General features: G+C 39.6%; 1 protein-coding gene and 1 long non-coding RNA gene across 3 annotated transcripts in view; both read right to left on the reverse strand.

The window, feature by feature from the left end:
- Positions 1-22,553, reverse strand: part of CSTPP1 (centriolar satellite-associated tubulin polyglutamylase complex regulator 1) — a 180,253-nt gene that overhangs the window by 44,573 nt on the left and 113,127 nt on the right. The window lies entirely within an intron of this gene.
- LOC306639566 lies at positions 4,662-6,662 on the reverse strand. The gene is made up of 2 exons (XR_013757687.1): positions 5,410-6,662; positions 4,662-5,370 (listed from the first exon to the last, which is right to left on the reverse strand). It is a non-coding gene; the product is annotated as an uncharacterized lncRNA (long non-coding RNA).

Below are 22,553 nucleotides of genomic sequence, written 5' to 3' on the forward strand. Positions count from 1 at the left end.
CTATCGTTTCTCTGTGTTTGGAGCCAAAGTTTGGGTAAGAGGGCTTTCCAGCAAGAGAAGCTGATATCTGCAGCCAGATTTTTATCTTCGGTGAGCCTATCACAGATCCTAGTTTGGGGATGGGGGGCTAAAATAAGGGACAGAAGCAAATATTCATCCTACAAGGAGTGGATAGAAGTGAAGTGTCATTGTCCTCTGGATTACTGAGCTTTCTAATTCTCCTAATCAAGTCCTGAGTCCCTCCCATGCCCCATCCTTCTCTTCTCCAACCCCTCCTTACACAGCTGTGAGGGTAAGATTTACTAGATGGAGTGTGTTTGCAAAAATCTGTTTTGTTCATTGGAACATGTTTATCAAGAAAGAAAGAAAAAAACCTCTGTCCCTTCTCACTATTTACTTTTTGGTGACTGCCTTGTGGGATTTAGAACTGGATAAACAGATGGACTTCACGGAAGGAATCAGGCACGACGCCAGGCTGTGTATATACATCTTGGTCTCAGTGTATATATGGCAAATAGACTTCATCCAAACAGCTGTGCTGGTTTTGGAGGGAAGCAAGGGGACAGCATCTCTTGGACTCTCACTGCTCCAAGGAGCACCTCCCTGGTGGAACCTTGGACTACAGGATTCCAGAGAGTTTCTAGTATTCTCTTCCCACACACATGACCCAGTTTCATTTTCTGGCCTCTGACTGTGGCAATTAAGGGTTGTGCCAGATTCAAACCTATAGTTGATCACCGATACTGGGTTTGTTTGGTATGTATGCATATCTATAATGTGCTGAATGCTTGCACTGTCTAGAGTGAGGAGTGACCTCCAAACACCTTTGCAATATTCTGGAGGGAATATGTTTCACATATGTGAGCGTGTGCATGTGAGAAGTTTTAGAAGACCTGAGAGACAATATTTTGTAGGCCACAGGAAGAGTACAAATGCCAGAGGAAGCAGGAACATCAACCACTCACATGCCAGCATGCTGCTGCTTAAAGGATATTAGGAGGGACCATGGAGAAGCCATTGCCATCCTAATTTTTTTGGCCACCTTCTCCAATATAATCTCTAATATAGGGGGCAGGACTGGAGGAAGTAATTAGTAATTCAACATTCTCTCATGATTCAGCATACTTTACTTGCAAGGTCTGAAGAAACTTCACTCTATTTCAGGGAAACCTTTCAATAAGAAAATTCATATGTCCGTTTGCTTCATAAAATAGGGTTCAGGGGATGTTTCCTCCCCTCCTGGAAAAATTCATTTTAAACAACCATTTAAAAATGAACAATGCTGCCTAAAAAGGGAACTGGTGCCAAATAGAGCCAACATACAAAAAAATAAAACAAAACAACTCCCTGAAACAGAGAGGCCTGCATTCATTAATTTCAGGTAGCTCAAAGACAAGAACATTCAATAATTGGAGTGCAACGGACCAAGGTGCTGTAGGTAATGGGACCTCATAAGGACGGAACAAAAGGCTGTTTCTAACAAAGGCTCTGCAGGCCTTTATACTAGAGCGAGCAATGATCGAGAGGGATGCTGCCCGGGAAATGAAAGGCCTCAATGGTTCCTCTTCAGTGAGCAGAGCCCAGGAGGAGTGTTCCAGGGCGCTCTCACAAACACTCTTTAATAATACCATCCAGAGCCTTTGATTCAAGGAACATGCTGAAGAATAAACAGCCTATTAATCTGAGTTTTCTGGTGTGCCTGAGTATACAAAGCAGCAATGAACTAACCCCTTGGCTCTTGCAAACATCCCGACTGCACACCATCCGCTGTTCCGTGGCTCAGCTCAGCTCCTCCTTCCACCACTGCATGCAATTTGTCCCTGGAAAAGCTTCAAGGTTTGGGGGTCCTGATGGTTTCTTCTCAGAATGCCCAGGCCAAATCCAGGGTGCAAAGAATGGAAACAGCCTATCCTTGTTTGGCCATAAGAAGGCACAGCCATGTGACCAGGCTCAAATGAGAACTGTGTGGTAGTGTGACTGGGTGAAGAGACAGAGTCATCAGTCTGCTTCTTTCTGAGCCAAGTTGACAGCCACAGGCCTGGGAAAGGAAGGCCCAGTTTCATTTGCTTCCTAGTCTTGGTTACCTTGGTGGCAGGATGGGCTCCTGCATGGGTGGGCTTTGGGTGCCATTCTGTGGAAACATGGCTGGGCATTCTGCCAAAGTAAAAATGAACAAGTAACGTTCCTGGGTTTTCAAGGAGGAAAGCTGTTTCACCCTCAGACCCTTTCAATACGAGTTCATCTTTAAAAATATCAGGTGTAGTTTTTGTGATAACAATCATTTGATGAAGCATTGGGTTCTCCTTTCCACCTTGAAGGAAATCATAGATAAGGAGGTGGACAGTACAAACTTGTAGTAATAAAACCTGGGTTCAACTGTTGAAACAGCATAATTGGGGCTAGCATCATAGGCCGAGGTCAGCCATGGGAGCCAGGTGGCTTCTCTGTGTTCCATACCCTCATACAAGGTATCTGTTTTAAAAAGGAACTAGTGTGACAAGATGCATAAATCAGCACTGCAACTAACCAACACACACGTGCATGCACATGTACACTCTTTTTTTGGGGGTACCAGGTATTGAACTCAGGGACACCTGACCACTGAGTCACATCCTCAGCCCTATTTTGTATTTTATTTAGAGACAGGGTCTCACTGAGTTGCTTAGTGCCTCACTGTTGCTGAGGATGGCTTTGAACTCGCGATCCTCCTGCCTCAGCCTCCTGAGCCGCTGGGATTCCAGGTGTGCACCATTGCATCCAGCACAAGTACACTCTTAAAGTACATTCCCTCTGACCCTAAGTTTATATAACTAGAAAAACACATTTAATGTAAGTTTCCTTTCTACAAATAATTTCAAAAAGGGCCTTTGATTTTAATTCTAGTCTTCTGACTACTTTCAGGGTGCTACTTTGTGTTTAGTCTCTTCAACTGGAGAAGGATGTGCAGGAAGGAGCAGCATGAAAGCTTGCATGCATGGAGGGTAGTAATCAAGAGCATGGGCTCTACAGTCCAACAGATCTAGACCCGAGTTCCTCTTCTGCCACTTGTGAACTCTGTAAACTTTACAGAGTTTCCTCATTAAAAAGTGGGATAACCCCATGAGGTTACTGTGAGGGGCATATAACCTATCAAAACTGTTAAGTACAGTTCCTGGGATATAATAAGGGCTCAATAAGTGACAGCTGTACTTATTACTCTTTGACTTCTCTAAATATAGGCATGGGAATCAAAAATGGTTCTGTGGAGGAATCTAACTGGTAGTTAGCACCTGAGCTACACGAAATGGAAGTTTCTTTATCAAGCTGGGTTTAGAAGGTCTCCAGATCTTCCCTCAGTGCTTTAGAAACAAAAATTTGGGTTCCAAGGGATTACTGATCAAAGGCAGTGAGTAACTGAATTCTGGTACTCTGGGGACCTTATTTCTGATTTGGGAACTGTACTGACCTGGAATATTCCCACCCCAGATTCTGGCTTAGCAGACATATCCTTGCTCCTCTAGGCTTCCACCTGTTGAGACAAACAGATGTAATTTGAATAAAAGAGGGGCTCAAGCACAGATCTGATATCAGACAGCCTTTCTCTGCAGCATTCCTAGGGTCATGAAATGACAAACATTCCAACATGCTGAATCTGACCCTTCCTGTCCTGTAATTGGGGCCTTATGAAACTACTTCTTGTGATTAGAGCCATTCGTACCTCACTTCAAGGCTGAGAGGTGGACTTCATTAATATTGATGAGCTGTAGCTCGTTAACCTCATTTGATGTTTATTTACAACCATTCTTCTCATATGCTAATAAGTGACACTGGGCTCTTCAGATAGAAAAGAGGGAACCGGACTCTCCCTGCCAGCATCTCCTTGGCAAACTTCTGTCCCTTGAAACAGAAGTTTGCACAGAGGGAATGAAGCCAAATGGAGGGAATGCAGCAGAGAGGACAAAATGATGTGAAAAGAATGTCTGCAATGCAATGGGGAGAGAGAGAAGCCCAGCTGCTGGGGCCATGGTGTGACTGAGGCTGGTTACACCCGCCCAGTGGGTAACAAAAAGAAGCTGAAGGGAGGGGATCTGAGAAACCATGAAAAGGACAATATATTAAATTTTGGAAATGGGGAGAGGGGTGGAGAAGAGTGGGCCCCACGGGTGACAAGGAGCTTGAAGGCCTCTCTAAGGAACTCCCTAGGCAGGGAACTGGGGTATGTTTCCATAAGGCAGTTCAGTGCCCATGGCAATGCTTAGCAAATGCTTGGCTTGGAGAAAGAATACTCATTGTCTCAAGCTTCACTGTGACATGGGTAAGTGGGAAGAAATCATCAGTGTTTCTCTTTCCTCCAAATTATAGTTATGTATGTCAAAGAACAGGACGACTGAGCTGCAAGGAAAAGTCCAGAGAATGGAGAGAATATGTTTTAGTATGCTATTCTAGAGTTTCAAGGCTGCTAAGTCTAAGAGAACGCGTATGATGGGGACGGAAGGAAAACTACTTTGATATATAAATGTTTAATAATACTGGCAGCAAAACAAACTAAAAATCTAGGTATATGTGTTTGTTTTGCTTTTGTAGTCCTGGGCGGGGATGGAACCCAGGACCCTGTGCATGCTAGGCAAGTACTCCTACCACTGAGCTACATCCTCAGCTCTCAACATTTCCTTAAATTCTAGTTGTTTTTTTTTTTTCCGGTGCTGGCAATTGAACCTAGGGCCTTGTGCTTGCAAGGCAAGCGCTTTACCAACTGAGCCATATCCCCAGCCCCTCCTTAAATCCTTAAATGTCAGTTCCCACCAATTTTCACTGAAGTTTCATACTTAACACTACTACTTAGACAATTATTCCTGTCCTGCCTTTGGGGACTACACCTTCTTTGTTCTCCCAATCTGGCTTCTTCTGTGAAGCTCTTTGAAGATCATTCCTACTCTTGATGTGCCTTTCTGTAAGGCTAAAGAGGCAGGAGAAAAAAGGAATCTCTTACCTTAAAGATTTAACCACATTTTATTTAAGTACAAAGTTTTGGTTCTAACAGGCAGATTTTATGTTTAAGTTGTTTGTCTGAAATCATTACCCCTTAGGGTACAAATTTCACCTTCTTTCAAGTTTTCTAAGAACTCAGTTCCTCTTATAATGAAGGAATAATCAATAGCAATCTGTATTAGACCTGACAATCTGCACCTTGCCTATGCTTAGGGACAAACATGTCTGAAAAAGGAACTGACAACTACATGCTTGTTATAGACTACGGCAATGTTTCTCAACCTTTTCTTTTCTTTTTTTTCACTTTATCACCACCCCCAAGTCTTTTTAGACATTTTTTCCTAGCTGCCTCCCCCACCATGAAATTTTAATACCCTAGGCATATTACATAACATAAAACTACTTTTTTGTACTGGGAGTCACAAACCATTACACACACACACACACACACACACACACACACACACACACACACACACAATATTGTTTTGCTTCCCAAAGGAATAATTTCTGCCCTTTTAGAGGCAATATTGCCTCCATTGAGAATGCATATTCTAGAGGTTTTTGTTGTTGTTTTTTGTACTGGGGCTTGAACCCAGGGGCATTTACCACTGAACTACTTTCCCAGTCCTTTCTGTTTTTTATTTCGAGGCAGAGTCTCACTGAGTTGCTGAGGCTGGTCTTGAACTTGTGACCCTTCTGCCCATCCTCCTGAATTATTGAGATTTACAGGCATGCACCATCACAACCAGCTGTTTTAGAGGCTTTTAAAAAAGGTACATCATTTGATTTAATGTGTTCCAGGACTGAACCTAATATTCTCCCAAAGTAAATCATCAAACACAATTACACTTCTGTTCTGATTCCTTTTTAAGAAATCTAGTCAGTGATAGTTCCTCCAAGGAAGAGATCAAAATCCTTTTTCCACACATGACCTGATGTAGCCACAGAATAAATGGCTTACTTTTTGGCAGCAGGTTAACTTTTTACAATAGTCCTATTTTAGTGCTGGAAGAGGTAATAGATTTTCAGACCCCTTAGGGACCCCCAAATAGTTCATTCTCCTGAAAGTCAACAATATGTTCCCTTGTAAGAGTAGAATTAAGTAGAACAGAGTTCATTATTTCATTAAATTTCTCCCAAACTCCAGGGGAAGACAGTGATTGGTATTGCCTCCTACAAGCTGAGAAATGATGGCATTAGAGATTAGGTGGCTTAATTTAGGTCTCAGGGACTGATGTTTCTTCATACAAACATCTTATCTGTCATACAAGGTCACTGAGGATTTCTGGACCTTATGTCTTCTGTTTCCTACTTTAATCTAGGATGCTGCTACTCTGCTAGAGAAGAGGTTATAAAGGTTTCTCTACCTCTGCGATACCTTCTCTGTCCATCTGACATGAGAAAAGTGAAGAAGGTACTAAGCAAATGTTTAAGAATTGGATAGATGGGTAGAGACAAAGAGAACTCAGGTTATTGTTCTAAAGTTTACTGTTTCACAAGAAAATGGCTTAAACAATAGTGTAGAATCTTCAGTAGGGAGGAATGCAAAGTTTTTTTTTTCTTTCCTAAGATGAATATCACCATTATTGCATATTCGGATGAGAAACATTAAATTAGAATGTGCTCCTCAGAAAATGCAAAGACCCGAATCAAGACCCACAAATAGTCTTCAAGGAACATGAGAAATTCATATTTTATTTAGCAGTCATGGAAACTGACCGACCACATCTTAGAACTTGCCATTAGTGAGTAGAAATTAGAGGTTGGCAAGCCAAATTAAAAAAATCTATCTAAAAGGGCTTTTTCTGTAAACTGCCTCAGGTTCTTTTATTTCCTCCAATTAAATCAGTGTTAAACTTCTCTCAGAATAAAATACAGTTTACTTGTTCTAAAGAATGACTTCAAGCGATAACTTATCATCTCATACCTGCAAGTAGATCTGTATCTAATCCATTCCTCATAATGAGTATGTAGTCTATTAAAAATGAAAACAAAGAACTTCAAGGGAAAGGGATTCTGTAATATTGCTTAGGAACCCAGCATTAAATAATCTCAACTCTAATACATTTGCTCTTATGTGGTATATAAGTCTTTCACACTACAATAGAAGTTCATTTCCTCTTTGTTTGAAGAGATGCAGATGAGCTGGTGATGGGTTAAAGGCATCAACTTTAATTCAAAATGCCCAAAGTCAAAATATACAGCCTAGATCAATCTAAAGACACATTAAGAGGAATATCAAAGTGATACATTTAACTTGATTAGCTTCTGATATAGAAATGCTATGCCAGTGATTTCTTTTGCTCTAAACAGTGAATAAATTTGAGGTAGGACCAAGAAAATAAAATCTTCATAACCTGTCTTAAGGAAAGTGAAATTACAACCATTTTGTACTAAAAATAAAACTAGGAGATACAAGGTATGAAAATCTTCAAGTTGACGCATGTTATAGAAGAGGTATTTTAATAAAAGGGAAATTCCTACAGGATGCTATAAAATAAGAATGAATGGGGAAGAGGCAAATTCTTTAAAGTCGTGGATGCCAGTTGGGCATGGTAGCACAAACCTATAATTCCAGTGATTTAGGAGGCTGAGACAGGAGGGTCACAAGTTCAAGGCCAGTCTGGGCACTGAGCAAGACCCTGTCTTAAAATAAAATTAAAAGGGCTGGGGATATAGTTCAGTGGTATAGCATTTGCCCAGCATGTGCAAGGTCCTGGGTCTGATCCTTACTACCACCAAAAATAGAAAAAGTCTAAGCTGGGTATGGTGGCACAGGCCTGTAGTCCCAGTGGCTCAGGAGGCTGAGGAAGGAGGATCATGAATTCAAAGTCAGCCACAGCAACTGAGCGAGGCCCTAAGCTTCTTAGCAAGACCCTGTTTCAAAATAAGAAATTAAAAAGGGCTGGGGATGTGGCTCAGTGGTAAAGGGTTCCTGGGTTCAATCCCCAGTACCAAAACAAACAAAACAAAACAAAACAAAAAGTATTGGACATCAGAGCAGGGCTGAAAATAAAAGTTGAAATAGATAAGGAGAGAAAGAGAGCCTTACCCAAAACCCATTCACAGTGTTTGCAGCAACTGTCATTGAGTTGGAAAAGGCAGTGAGAAGAAATGTGTTACCATACTCCAATACTGATTTGTCAATTTCAGTAGCATTTGACTATCTTGTTCTACCAATAGAACTAGTCAGGAAAAGGCAAATATTTTTCATTGGCAGGTGGCCAAAGAAAACACTTTCTCCAACAAGCAGTATAATAAGGCAATAAAAACAAGACTGTAGTTATCAAACGTTTTATCTGCAGTGCTCAAAACATTTGCATTATTAATATCCAGTTCCCATCTTCTCTTCCGCACCTTCCTCATAGCTTTGGAAGAAAGTCACCTTGTTAAAGGAAGAATGTCTCTTCTGCATATTGGTGTACACCTGAATATCACATGAGGAAAAGAACTTGCTAAGGAGGATGTGATTGGAGGCCCTTAGGAGTTTCCAAGGTGCTTATCCTCCAAATACACAGGTAGGGGCTTTGTTCTGCTTCTTCAAAGAAGTATGGCAGCCTTCCTTTTGGTAGCCATGGATGCTGCACTTCTTCATTTGGGCAAGGGACCAAGGGGAAAATTCGGAAGGAAGAATAGGAAGGCATTTTCCCTTCCAGATATAAGTAGGGAAACAGACTCACTGAGTCACTAATCCTTTTTGGTACAGGTGGCATTACTATCTGATTTTTATGCTCAATGAACAATTGTATAGAAAGCTAAATATGTAATATAAATATTGCTCAAAGTTACAAGGTTGGTCTGTGTCAGACAGGCTTATAGAATCCAAAGGTCCAGTTCAAACAGGGATAGACCTAGGTTATTAGAACAGCCTTTAGAGATTTGAGAGTTAGAAACCTGAATACATTTTTTTTTTTTTTTAACAGAGAAAAGGAATGGGAAGGAAGAGCTAGCAGTCCAATGCTTTATCACAATACTGTGGTCCAACCTCAGGGACAAAGATATAGAAAACAATTTATAATTAGAGGTTTAAGTGAATAACAGGTAATGCTTTTTATTCCATAGTTTTGTATAAATATAGGTGATGCCAAACTATGTTAGTGATGGATCAGACTTACACAGTCAGGTAGGGAAGGTAGTGAGCACATCAGAGATCGAAGGCTTTAAAAGTGTAAGGGATACTTTTTAAAAGAAACAAAATAGTCACTTCCTTTGCTGTACACGTCAAGTGGCAGGTACCTGTGCCACTTGTATCTGAAGGCCTGCTCTAGACAGGATAGAGACTTTCTCCCCAGGTAGCATATGAGACCCTGAAGAAGCTACCTGCCACATTAGGACATACGAAATAAGTTAAGAGGGATATAGTAGAGTAGTAAATCTTGTAGACAGATAATTTCCTATTTCGGATTTGTTGGGGTTTGAAGTACACGCTCTGTGTGTGTGTGTGTGTGTGTGTGTGTTGTTGTTGTTGTTGTTGTTGACCCTCATGCACACTAAGTGCTCCACCATTAAGCTACATCCCCAGCCTCTGTTTTTATTTTGAGACAGGATCTAAGTTGCCTGGGTTGGCCTTGCACTCGTGATCCTCTTGCCTAAGCCTCCTGAGTCACAGCAATTACAGGTGTGTGCCACTGTACTCAGTTCAGAAGGAGATACTTTGCATAAAAAGAAACTAGAAAGTGGTAGTTACTCTGCTTTTAAACTTTTAACCATTTTGATAGTAATTCTTTTTCTGCGAGGCCTTATTGTTGCAGAAATAGTTTAGAATGATAAAATTGAGGAGGAGTTTTCAAAAACATGCTTATTAAATTTTATGAGAAAGTAAGACAACATCTACTAAATGTCAGTAACCATTTTGAATGAATAAATTCTATAAGTAAACACACAGATCAAGGTAAAAATAATTAGGATGAAGGAGTCTATATGATTCCATGGAACCAAAGTTTTTTTAATATAGTTGTAGGTGGACACCATACTTTTATTTTATTTATTTATCTTTATGTGGTGCTGAGGATCGAAGCCAGGTGTGCGCTCTACCACTGAGCCACAACTCCAGCCCCATGAAACCAAAGTTTATAAATAAAGTTTTGTATTGCTTAAGATAAACTCAGTAAACAGGAATATGACCTTGACTTGTCCTGTTAAAGCACCCAATTAATGCTTGCTTCTCTTCACCTAGATGTATGCCTCCAGGCAAAAAAATAAACTTTTGTTAAAAATCAATTATGTATTCACTTATAATAGGTACCTAGAACAGGTAAATTCACAGAGCCAAAAAGTAGAATAGAAAAAAATAAAGAACCCCCCCAAACAACAACAACAGAATAAAGTTTACCAAAGCCTGGGAGGAGAAGAGGAGTTACTATTAATAGACACAAGAGTTTCAGTTTGGGATGATAAAAGGTTCTGGAAATTGGTGGTAATGGTTGTACACTATTGTGAATGTACTTGATACTACTTAAAAATGGCAAATTTTGTGTTACATATATTTTACAATAAAACAGATTTTTAAAAAAATCCTTTATGAAACAACATAGCCTAGGCAGTTCCCCAAATTTGCCTGTGCCTCAGAATCACTTGCGCTGCTTATTAAAGTTATGGATTCTCTGGCCACCCACCAGACTGGCTAGTTGTTTTCTTGTTATTTGGTTCATTTTATGTATCTTTCTGCAAATTAACAGGAAACAGGGTATCTTTAGTTGTTATGTAGTTTTTTACTTAACCAAGTAAAAATTGAAAACTGCTTGGCCTCTGCCAATCTAGTTTTTCTAAACCAAAGCCACAGAGATGCAAAAAACTGGTCTGCAATGTTAATATCATCCATAAAAATACTGCTCTTCTGTGTTATTTGTTTCTCCAGGACACAACTCCACAATAAAGCAAATAAGCAAAATAACAACATATTTGAAAAGGGATAGGAATTTGTACATGTTAGTGGAGATTCCAGGTTTCATTTTTGGTACAAGGAAGATATGGGAATTTGTATATGGCAGGTAGTGAAGGTGTTGTAATACCCAGGAACATTAAAATTAGAAAAGAAAAAATTCTGCATGACTCAAAGACTAGTTTGGAACAGATTTCCTTTCAATTGGAAATCAAAACATATATTACATCATCCGAGACAGGACTGCTTTTAATGATCATTAAGCTTCAGTGAAGCAAGTATCATTTAAGGCTTTGAAGGGAAAGAAAAAAGGGTGTTTCAAGTCTCTCAAACAATTTACTGCTCTAGTATTTCTAATAATCACATTTGTATTTTTCCTTTAGACTGCAGAGCAAAAAGCAAAAAGAAAACCTGTAGAAACTGGAGTTGGACAAGAGAACAAAGTTCACAGACGAAATCCTCTCTAATACCAGCAACTGAAACAAGACTCAGCCTTGTGTCCTTTGAACCACTGGCCCAGCTCAATCCCTTTTCTTCCCCTCAGTGATTTTTAAGTGTCACAAGAGCTCTTTGGTTGAACTAAACAAATCATAAGAAAGTTTGGGAAAAAGATGCAACAACTAACATACTTTGTCTTGGTCATGTCACTGCTTAGACATTTCTCCTTAGATATTTCTCTAATTAGAGCGATGAGTTGACAAGAAATAATTCTTTTTTGGTGTGTGGTACTGGGATTGAACCCAGAGATGCTCTATCACTGAGCTACATCGCTAGCCCTTTTTTAAAAAAACTGTACATGGACACAATACATTTTATTTATTTATTTTTATGTTGTGCTGAGGATCAAACCCAGTGCCTCACACATGCCAGGCAAGCGCTCTACCTTTGAGTCACAACCCCAGCCCCACATCCATTTTTATTTATTCATTTTATTTTGAGATAGGGTCTCACTAATTGCTTAGGGCCTTGCTAAGTTGCTAGAGCTGGACTTGAACTTGTGATCCTTCTGTTTCAGCTTCTTGAGCCACTGGCAAGAAGCAATTTTTAATTCAAATCAATAAAATAAAAACACCTCCAAATAATACAAGTTTTGTTTCTGTGAGAATTATCCTTTCTTTACCCAAAATTTAGCAGTGACTATCTCTCTACTATACATATGGTTAAGAAACAATCTTCAAGAATCTATTATTTATGTTCAAGTTTAAAATGGACTTTAGAAGTCACCTAATTAATCCAACTCTTCTTTCTCATTTTGTGTTTGAATTTCCTGCTGCACGTCTATGTTCAGTGACTGTATAGAAAAGTACTGTGAACTTTCTGTGATGTTGGAAATGTTTGTTACTCTATACTGTCTAATATGGTAGAAGCCAATAATCATATACAGTTTGTGAGCACTTGAAATTTGCCTAATATAACTAAGAAATTCTGATTATATTTACTTTAAAATAGGTGCAATCCAAAGAGCTTGGACACATGCATATATATCCCTGAAAATATCTTGATGATCAAAATAACAGACATATCCATTACCCCACAAAATTTCCTTGTATCCTTTGTGCAGTACGTGGTAAGACCACTTAACGTGAGATCAGTCTTCTTAAAGATATATAAAGTGCATAATACAGGTTTGTTAACAATAGGTACTATATGCTGTAGAGCAGATCTCTAGAACGAATATATCTTGCCTAACTGTAACTTTACACCAGTTGGGTAATCCCCCTTTCCACTTCTTCTACCCCTTGGTAACTATCGTTCTATTGTATGCCTTTATAATTGTATTTAATTAAATTTAAATAGCCACAGGAGACTACAGGACATCATATTGGATAGTGCATGACTAGTATCTGCTCTATTGTTTTTTTTTTTTCTTTTCTTTTTTTTTATTGTAAACAAATTGGATACATGTTGTTTCTCTGTTTGTACATGGCATAAAGGCATACCATTTGTGTAATCATAAATTTACATAGGGTAATGTTTGATTCATTCTGTTATTTTTTTCCCTTCCCCCCACCCTCCCACCCCTCTTTTCCCTCTATACAGTCCTTCCTTCCTCCATTCTTGCCCCTCTCCCTAACTCTAACTCTAATCCTAACACTAACCCCTCCCTCCCCCCATTATGTGTCATCATCCACTTATTAGCGGTATCATTCGTCCTTTGGTTTTTTGAGATTGGCTTATCTCACTTAGCATGATATTCCCCAATTTCATCCATTTGCCTACAAATGCCATAATTTTATCATTCTTTATGGCTGAGTAATATTCCATTGTATATATATACCAGTTTCTTCATCCATTCATCAATTGAAGGACATCTAGGTTGGTTCCACAATCTGGCTATTGTGAATTGAGCAGCTATGAACATTGATGTGGCTGTATCTCTGTAGTATGCTGATTTTAAGTCCTTTGGGTATAGGCCAAGGAGTGGGATAGCTGGGTCAAATGGTGGTTCCATTCCAAGTTTTCTAAGGACTCTCCACACTGCTTTCCAGAGTGGCTGCACTAATTTGCAGCCCCACCAGCAATGTGTGAGTGTACCTTTCTCCCCACATCCTCGCCAACACCTGTTGTTGCTTGTATTCTTGATAATCGCCATTCTAATTGGGGTGAGGTGGAATCTTAGGGTGGTTTTGATTTGCATTTCTCTTATTACTAGAGATGTTGAACATTTTTCCATATGTTTATTGATTGCTTGTAGATCTTCTTCTGTGAAGTGTCTATTCATTTCCTTAGCCCATTTGTCGATTGGATTATTTATATTCTTGGTGTAAAGTTTTTTGAGTTCTTTATAGATTCTGGAGATTAGTGCTCTATCTGAAGTATGATTGGCAAAGATTTTCTCCCACTCTGTAGGCTCTTTCTTCGCATTGCTGATAGTTTCCTTTGCTGAAAGAAAGCTTTTTAGTTTGAATCTATCCCAGTTATTGATTCTTGCTTTTATTTCTTGTGCCATGGGGGTCCTGTTGAGGAAGTCTGGTCCTAAGCCAACATGTTGAAGATCTGGACCTACTTTTTCTTCTATAATCTGCAGCGTCTCTGGTCTGATTCCGAGGTCCTTAATCCATTTTGAGTTTAGTTTCGTGCATGGTGAGAGATATGGGTTTAGTTTCATTCTGTTGCATATGGATTTCCAATTTTCCCAGCACCATTTGTTGAAGAGGCTATCTTTTCTCCATTGCATATTTTTGGCCCCTTTGTCTAGTATGAGAAAATTGTATTTATTTGGGTTTGTGTCCATGTCCTCTGTTCTGTACCATTGATCTACCTTTCTATTTTGGTACCAATACCATGCCGTTTTTGTTACTATTGCTTTGTAGTAGAGTTGAAGATCTGGTATTGCAATACCCCCTGTTTCACTCTTCCTGCTAAGGATTGCTTTAGCTATTCTGGGTTTCTTATTCTTCCAGATGAATTTCATAATTGCTTGCTCTATTTCTGTAAGGTACATCATTGGGATTTTAATTGGAATTGCATTGAATCTGTATAGCACTTTAGGTAGTATGGCCATTTTGACAATATTAATTCTTCCTATCCAAGAACATGGGAGATCTTTCCATCTTCTAAGGTTTTCTTCAATTTCCTTCTTTAGTGTTCTGTAGTTCTCATTGTAGAGGTCTTTCACCTCTTTTGTGAGACTGATTCCCAAGTATTTTATTTTTTTTGAGGCTATTGTGAATGGGGGTAGTTTTCCTAATTATTCTTTCCAAAAATTCATCACTTACGTATAAAAATGCATTCGATTTATGTGCATTGATTTTATATCCCGCTACTTTACTGAATTCACTTATGAGTTCTAAAAGTTTTCTGGTGGAATTTCCTGGTTCCTCTAAGTATATAATCATATCATCAGCAAATAGGGATACTTTGAGTTCTTCTTTTCCTATTCGTATCCTTTAATTTCTTTGGTCTAATTGCTCTGACTAGAGTTTCAAGGACGATATTGAATAGAAGTGGTGAAAGAGGGCATCCCTGCCTTGTTCCAGTTTTTAGGGGGAATGCTTTCAGTTTTTCACCATTTAGAATGACATTAGCCATGGGCTTAGCATAAATGGCCTTTACAATGTTAAGGAATGTTCCCACTATCCTTATTTTTTCTAGTGTTTTGAGCATGAAGGGGTGCTGGATTTTATCAAATGCTTTTTCTGCATCTATTGAAATAATCATGTGATTCTTGACTTTAAGTCTATTGATATGGTGAATTATGTTTATTGATTTCCTGATGTTGAACCAACCTTGCATCCCTGGGATGAAACCCAGTTGATCATGGTGCACTATCTTTTTAATATGTTTTTGTATGCGATTTGCTAAAATTTTGTTGAGAATTTTTGCATCAATGTTCATTAAGGATATTGGTCTGAAGTTTTCTTTCCTTGATGTGTTTCTGTCTGGTTTAGGTATCAGTGTGATATTGGCTTCACAGAATGAGTTTGGGAGGGTTCCCTCCTCTTCTATTTTATGGAATACTTTGAGAAGTATTGGAATGAGCTCTTCTTTAACGGTTTTGTAGAACTTGGCTGAGAACCCATCTGGTCCCGGACTTTTCTTTGTTGGTAGGCTTTTGATGACTTCTTCTATTTCATTACGTGAAATTGGTCTATTTAAATTGTGTATGTCCTCCTCGTTCAGTTTAGGCAATTCATATGTCTCTAGAAACCTGTTGATGTCTTTGAAATTTTCTATTTTGTTGGAGTATAGGTTTTCAAAATAGCTTCTAATTATGTTTTGTATTTCAATCGTGTCTGTTGTGATATTTCCTTGTTCATTCCGAATTTTTAGTGATTTGGGTTTTCTCTTGTCTTCTCTTTGTTAGTGTGGCTAAAGGTTTATCGATTTTGTTTATTTTTTCGAAGAACCAACTATTTATTTTGTCAATTTTTTGTATTGTTTCCTTTGTTTCAATTTCGTTGATTTCAGTTCTGAGTTTAACTATTTCCTGTCTTCTACTACTTTTGGTGCTGGTCTGTTCTTCTTTTTCTAGGGCTTTGAGCTGTAGTGTTAGGTCGTTTATTTGTTGAATTTTACTTCTTTTATTAAATGCGCTCCGTGAAATACATTTTCCTCTAAGTACTGCTTTCATAGTGTCCCAGAGATTTTGATATGATGTTTCTTTGTTCTCATTTACCTCTAAGAATTTTTTAATTTCCTTCCTAATATCTTCTGTTATCCATTCATCATATAGTAGCATATTGTTTAATCTCCAGGTGTTGGAGTAGTTTCTGTATTTTACTCTTTCATTTATTTCTAACTTTAATCCATTATGATCTGACAGAATACAAGGTAGTATCTCTATCTTCTTGTATTTGCTAACATTAGCTTTGTGGCATAATATATGGTCTATTTTAGAGAAGGATCCATGTGCTGCTGAGAAGAAAGTGTATTCGCTCTTGGTTGGACGGTATACTCTATAAATGTCCGTTAAGTCTAAATTATTGATTGTGTTATTGAGATCTATGGTTTCTTTGTTCAATTTTGTTTGGAAGATCTGTCCAGTGGTGAGAGAGGTGTGTTAAAATCACCTAGTATTACTATGTTATGCTCTATTTGGTTTCTGAAATTGAGAAGGATTTGTTTGACATACATGGATGAGCCACTGTTTGAGGTATAGATGTTTATGATTGTTGTATCTTGTTGATTTATGCTTCCCTTAAGCAGTATGAAATGACCTTCTTTATCCCTTCTGACTAACTTTGGCTTGAAGTCCACATTATCTGAAATGAGGATGGATACTCCAGCTTTTTTGCTGAGTCCATGTGCATAGTATGTTTTTCCCCATCCTTTCACCTTTAGTCCATGGGTATCTTTTTCTATGAGGTGAGCCTCTTGCAGGCAATATATTGTTGGATCTTTCTTTTTAATCCAATCTGCCAGTCTATGTCTTTTGATTGATGAATTCAGGCCATTAACATTCAGGGTTATTATTGAGATATGATTTGTATTCCCGGTCATTTGGTTCATTTATTTAATTTAATTTAATTAATTAATTTATTTATTTGACACGACTTGGTTCCTCCTTTATTTGACAATTCCTTTAGGATAATTCCTCCCTTTGCTGATTTGCTTCTTTGTTTTTCATCTCTTCCTCATGGAATATTTTGCTGAGAATGTTCTGTAATGCTGGCTTTCTTTTTGTAAATTCTTTTAGCTTTTGTTTATCATGGAAGGATTTTATTTCATCGTCAAATTTGAAGGTAAGTTTTGCTGGGTATAAGATTCTTGGTTGGCATCCATTTTCTTTCAGGGCTTGAAAAATGTTGTTCCAGGCCCTTCTAGCTTTTAGGGTCTGGATTGAAAAATCTGCTGATATCCGTATTGGTTTCCCCCGAATGTAATTTGGTTCTTTTCTCTCACAGCCTTTAAAATTCTGTCTTTATTTTGTATGTTAGGTATTTTCATTATAATGTACCTTGGTGTGAGTCTGTTGTAATTTTGTGTATTTGGAGTCCTATAAGCCTTTTGAACTTGATTTTCCATTTCATTCTTCATATTTGGGAAATTTTCTGATATTATTTCATTGAATAGATTGTTCATTCCTTTGGTTTGTTTCTCTAAGCCTTCCTCAATCCCAATAATTCTTAAATTTGGCCTTTTCATGATATCCCATAGTTCTTGTAGATTCTGTTCATGATTTCTTACCATCTTCTCTGTTTGGTCAACTTTGGTTTCAAGGTTAAATATTTTGTCTTCAATTTCTGAGGTTCTGTCTTCCAGGTGTTCTATCCTATTGGATATACTTTCGATGGAGTTCTTAATTTGGTTTATTGTTTCCTTCATTTCAAGGATTTCTGTTTGTTTTTTTTTCAATATCTCTAACTCTTTATTGAAATGATCTTTTGCTTCCTGTATTTGCTCTTTTAACTGTCGATTGGTGCGATCACATTCAATGCCTGCATTTGCTCTTTCATCTCATCATTCAGTGCGTGCATTTGCTGTTTCAACTCATCGTTTGCTTCTCTGATCATTTTAGTTATGTACATTCTGAACTCCTTTTCTGTCATTTCTTCTGCCATGCTGTCATTGGGTTTTATTGATGTAACATCTAGATTTGTTTGGGGCATTTTCTTCTCTTGTTTTCTCATATTGTTCAGTTATCAGTGGACCGCTGAGATATTGCAGATTTCCTCTATTGACTTATAATGTCCCTGAATATTTCTAGTATATCCCCTCTTAGCCTTCAGTGGGCTGAAGTCCTGGAGGAAGTTGATAGTGCGGTGCTCCACAAGGAAGCTGCCTCTCTAGGGGTGGTGGCCTTCAGGTGGGGTATATTCCCTGCTAGTGGAAAAGAGGTGCCTCCACTTGTTGACCAATGGTCATCCAAAGGGGAACTAGGCTGCGGGCTGAGGCAAGGCCTGTTTCGGCCTGTGTCTCTGGTTTTACCGTCCTTGTGGGAAAACCTCACCCGCCAGGGAAGACTCACCCGGTGGGGAGGTCTTGCTGGTCAGTTCCCCTCCTAGAGGTTCCCCTCAATCTACAACTACAGCCTGGGCTGGGGGGCCTTCCTCTGCAACGTTCCCAGGGGCCTGGACCTACCTCCTGGGCCTGGGAGCCTCACCCTTCGCAGACTAGTCTCCTTAGGCTGCCTCTCCTCAGAGAATCTGCCCACAGTCTTGGAACCTTCGCTCCGCCCCTGAGTGTGTCTCTGTGTGGCTCTTCCACCAAGAAGCCCCCTAGGTCCCGGGACCCTGCTCTGCACCTAATCGCCTGGCTATGCAGCTCCTCCTCTGAGCAGCCACCTGGAGCCCCATACAGTCGCTCCGAGTCCCAGTGACGCACCGCACGCCTCTTCCTCCGGACGGCCACCCGGTGTTCAGGAGCAGTTGCTTTGAGTCCAAACAACTCACCACTCGCCTCCTCCTCTGAACAGCCGCCTGGAGCTCTGATGTAGTCACTGCGAGTCCAAGCGACCCGCCGCGCTCCTCCTCCTCCTCCGGGCACCCCCCCCCCCGGTGTTCAGGAGCGGTCTCTCTGAGTCCAAACAGCTCTTCTTGCAGCTCCTCCTCTGGCAACCACCTGTAGCTCTGGTGCAGTCACTCCGAGTCCAAGGGACCCGCTGCGCTCCTCCTCCTCCTCCTCAGGGCAGGCCCCGGTGTTCAGGAGTGGTCGCTCTGAGTCCAAACAGCTCTTCTTGCAGCTCCTCCTCTGGGCAGCTGCCCGGAGCCCCAGTGGTTGCTCCAAGTCCAAGTGCTGTGCTGAGCGGCCTCCTCTACGATGCTCCCAGTTGTCCAAGTTCACTGCTCCAGTGGGGGGAGGGGTGTCTCACCGGGCAGCTCTACTTCACAAAGTTCCCTGCATTCCGGGACTACTGCCCCATCCGGGACGCCTCCCAACGGGAGAGACTCACCTGGCTGCTTTGAGTTGGTCCCAAGTCTCTCAATATCTCCTCTTTTGAATCCTGAGTCCTGGAGCAACATGAAATGCAGCCACCCTCTAGTCCGCCATCTTGAAAAAAACTCTATTGCTTCTTTATATGTATATTTAGTTGTCAATTGACATTAATTTATTTGTTTGTTTATTTATTTATTTATTCATTCATTTATTTATTTATTTATATGTGGTGCTGAGAATTGAACCCAGTGCCTCACACATGGCAGGCTACCACTCTACCACTGAGCCACAACCCCAGTCCCAGTTTTATTACTTCTACGGACAGAAAATCCATTGTCTCCCAAGCAGCTCTTTCAATATGTGGACAATTCTAATTGTTAAGAAAATTTTCTACATTGTGAAATCCATCTTCTACCCACTGGACCTAATTCTGGAGCCTCGTAGAATAAGCAAGCCCCAGTGGCATGTTATATCATCAAATATTTGAAATCAGTGATCAATCACATTTCTTATTTTTCTTTCACCTTTGGGTTTAACGCTCCTGGTTCCTTTAAATATTCTTTACCATTTGGTTCATGCTTCAGTTATTCAATGTTAATAATGATGAAAATAACAATTAACATTTATCAAGAATCTACTGAGTGCCAGGTGCCGTGTGAGGCAATTATCACACGTTATCATTTGAGTCCCTTTCCTGGCTAGGAAGCTGTGCTGTTATTTGCCCTGACTTTACTCAGGAGAAAACTCAGGCTCTAAGAGGTTAAGAAATTTATCCAACACCACTTGGACAAAAAAGTATACAGCTGGGTCAGGTGTAGTACTGCATGCCAGTCATCTCAGCTATTGGGGAAGCTGAGGCAGGAGGATCAATAAATTTGAGACCAGCCTAGGCACCTTAGAGAGACTTTGTCTCAAAAAACAAAACAGAGGCTGGGATTGTAGCTCAGTGATAGAGCACTTGCTAAACAAGCATGAAGCTCTGGATTCAATCCCCAGGAATGCAAAAGTATACAGCTGGGATTCAAACCTATGTGTAAGTCTCTAAAACTACTGTTGCTACCATAATGCTCTGTTGCCTCAACTAAACTACTGTGGGTGTTGTTTGATCATCATTGTATGTTAAGCTCCGTACAGTCAGAGACTTTGTTTAGTTCAATTCTATGTATCCAGCACTACAAATTGGCATACAGCAGGTACTCAATAAGTATTTCTTAAATAAAAGAACTAAAGAGAAATCACCTTCCTTCATTATGGCCTCTATTCTCATATCCCGTTTGACTCTTGCTGGTCACATCGCCTGTTGCTCAATACTCAGTTTACGTCTCTTGTGGTTGTGCTGTTCTGGTGCGTGCTCTCATGCTTCTTTTTCTTGACCAACTTCTTTAGTTGGATATTCTTTAACTCATTTTCTTTCTCCCCCAAACCCCTTCTTTTTTCAGTACCAGGGATGGATCCTAGGGCCTCACACCTGCTAGGCAAGCCTCTACCACTGAGCTACACCCCAACCCCCCCAACTCAATTTTTATTTACATTTATTACATTTATATTTTCCCATTTGATTTTTTTAAAATGAGCCTTTGTTCAAGCATGGAACACACGTAACTGTAAAACAGAGGTCAAAGTTACACACAAACAACAACGGATTAGATTCTTGGCACCTCTGGCATCTTCTAAATCACCTTTCACGGCATGCGTTATGCATGTATTGGACATTGACTCATTTATTTTTTCAACAAATATTTACTAAGTCCTACAACTGACAGGCTCCATTCTTGATGCTAAAACAGAACAAAAAAGATCCAAATCCCGTTCTCTGTGAAGTTTATACATTAGTGCAGGAGGGTCAGGCAAAACATAAGTTAAAGAAGCCAGTGTCACAAAAAATAAAATTAGTTAGGGGTCTGTTCCAGATTTTAAAAAATAAAGAGACATTACCAAGTACAATGTATAAACCTTGATTGGATTCTGGGTCAGAAAACAAGCAGCTATTAAAAATATTTGGGAATAATTGGAGAAAGTGTAATTTGTACTAGATGTTAGAAAATTATTGTCAATTTTCTTAGACATGATAATGACATTAGGGTTATGAAGGAGAATAAGAGAATGTATTCTCTCATTAGAGATAAAGGATGGGGGTGGGGGTAAGGTGCCATGCTTCTTGTAATTTGGAACAGGCTATATAAGCCTCACATATACTTCCATCAGCCTCCATGCCTCCTACTTCTTCAGAAGGATACATGACAACATTGTAGAAGTCTTGTTGAAATCCCATCAAACTCAACAAATATACTACATACAGCTACACTAAATACAGATTTCTCCCAATTTAACAGTTCAAAAATCTCTTCCAAAAAGGAATAAATTCACACTACTACTCTTCCTCCTCCTTTAGTATTACTCTCATTACCATCATTTGTCATCACTGCCTTCACAGTTATTACTGATTTTGATAAATAACAGCCTTATACACATTATTTGATTTAATCCTCAGGACTGAGCTGGGCACAGTGGCACATGCCTGTAATCTCAGCCAGGCTGAGGTAGGAGGATCACAAGTTCAAGGCCAGTCTCAGCAATGTAAGACTTAAGCAACTTAGTGAGACCTTGTCTCAAAAAAAAAAAAAAAAAAAAAAAAAAAAAAAAAATAATAATAATAATAATAATAAAAGGTGCTGGGGATGTGGCTCATTGGTAAAGCGCCCCTGGGCTCAATCCCCAGGACCATCCCGCCTCCCACCACACAAAGAAATTTTAAAAATCCTCAGAACTACCTGCCCCGTGTCATTTTACTAAGAAGTGGAAGGAACTGGGATTGAAATGTGGTCTTCTTTACCCACCAACCCTGGGCTCTTTTCCTCTTTCCTCTCCTTTCTTCCTCTTTCTCCTCCTCTTCTATAAATTCTGACAAACTCAGTGATTACAACTTCCTTTTCTGAATATTTTAAATTTATTCCTGCTAAAAAACAACAGAAGACTTTCACTAAGATAAATGTCAACATGATCGGCCTTCAGTTTGTGGAAGGGACCTTGTGAATATTGGCATCTTGACTCCAATCTTCTGAAACTTGTGAAACCCGCCCCCATTTCCCCTCCCTGTGCTCACTTTCCCGAAGCCTGCCAGCAATGGCTCAGTCACTTGTCCACTCTTCTCAGTACTCTGGAATGTAAACCAAGTCAAGGAACGTGAGCTTATTCAAAACAGTTAGGTGGCCCTTACAATCTCAGCTATGTCTGATTTCATGCCCTGGAACCAGTGTTTATCTTTTCCAATTCAAAGAGCATTCTCTTTGGCAGAGAAGACTAAACCAAAACAGAGGTGAATGCTTTATTTTCTTTCATTCATTAATATTATACCACCCACCTGGGTCTCATTGTTCTTTTT

Source organism: Sciurus vulgaris, assembly GCF_902686455.1.
Source record: "Sciurus vulgaris genome assembly, chromosome: 11".
In the NCBI taxonomy this organism is placed as follows: domain Eukaryota; kingdom Metazoa; phylum Chordata; class Mammalia; order Rodentia; family Sciuridae; genus Sciurus; species Sciurus vulgaris.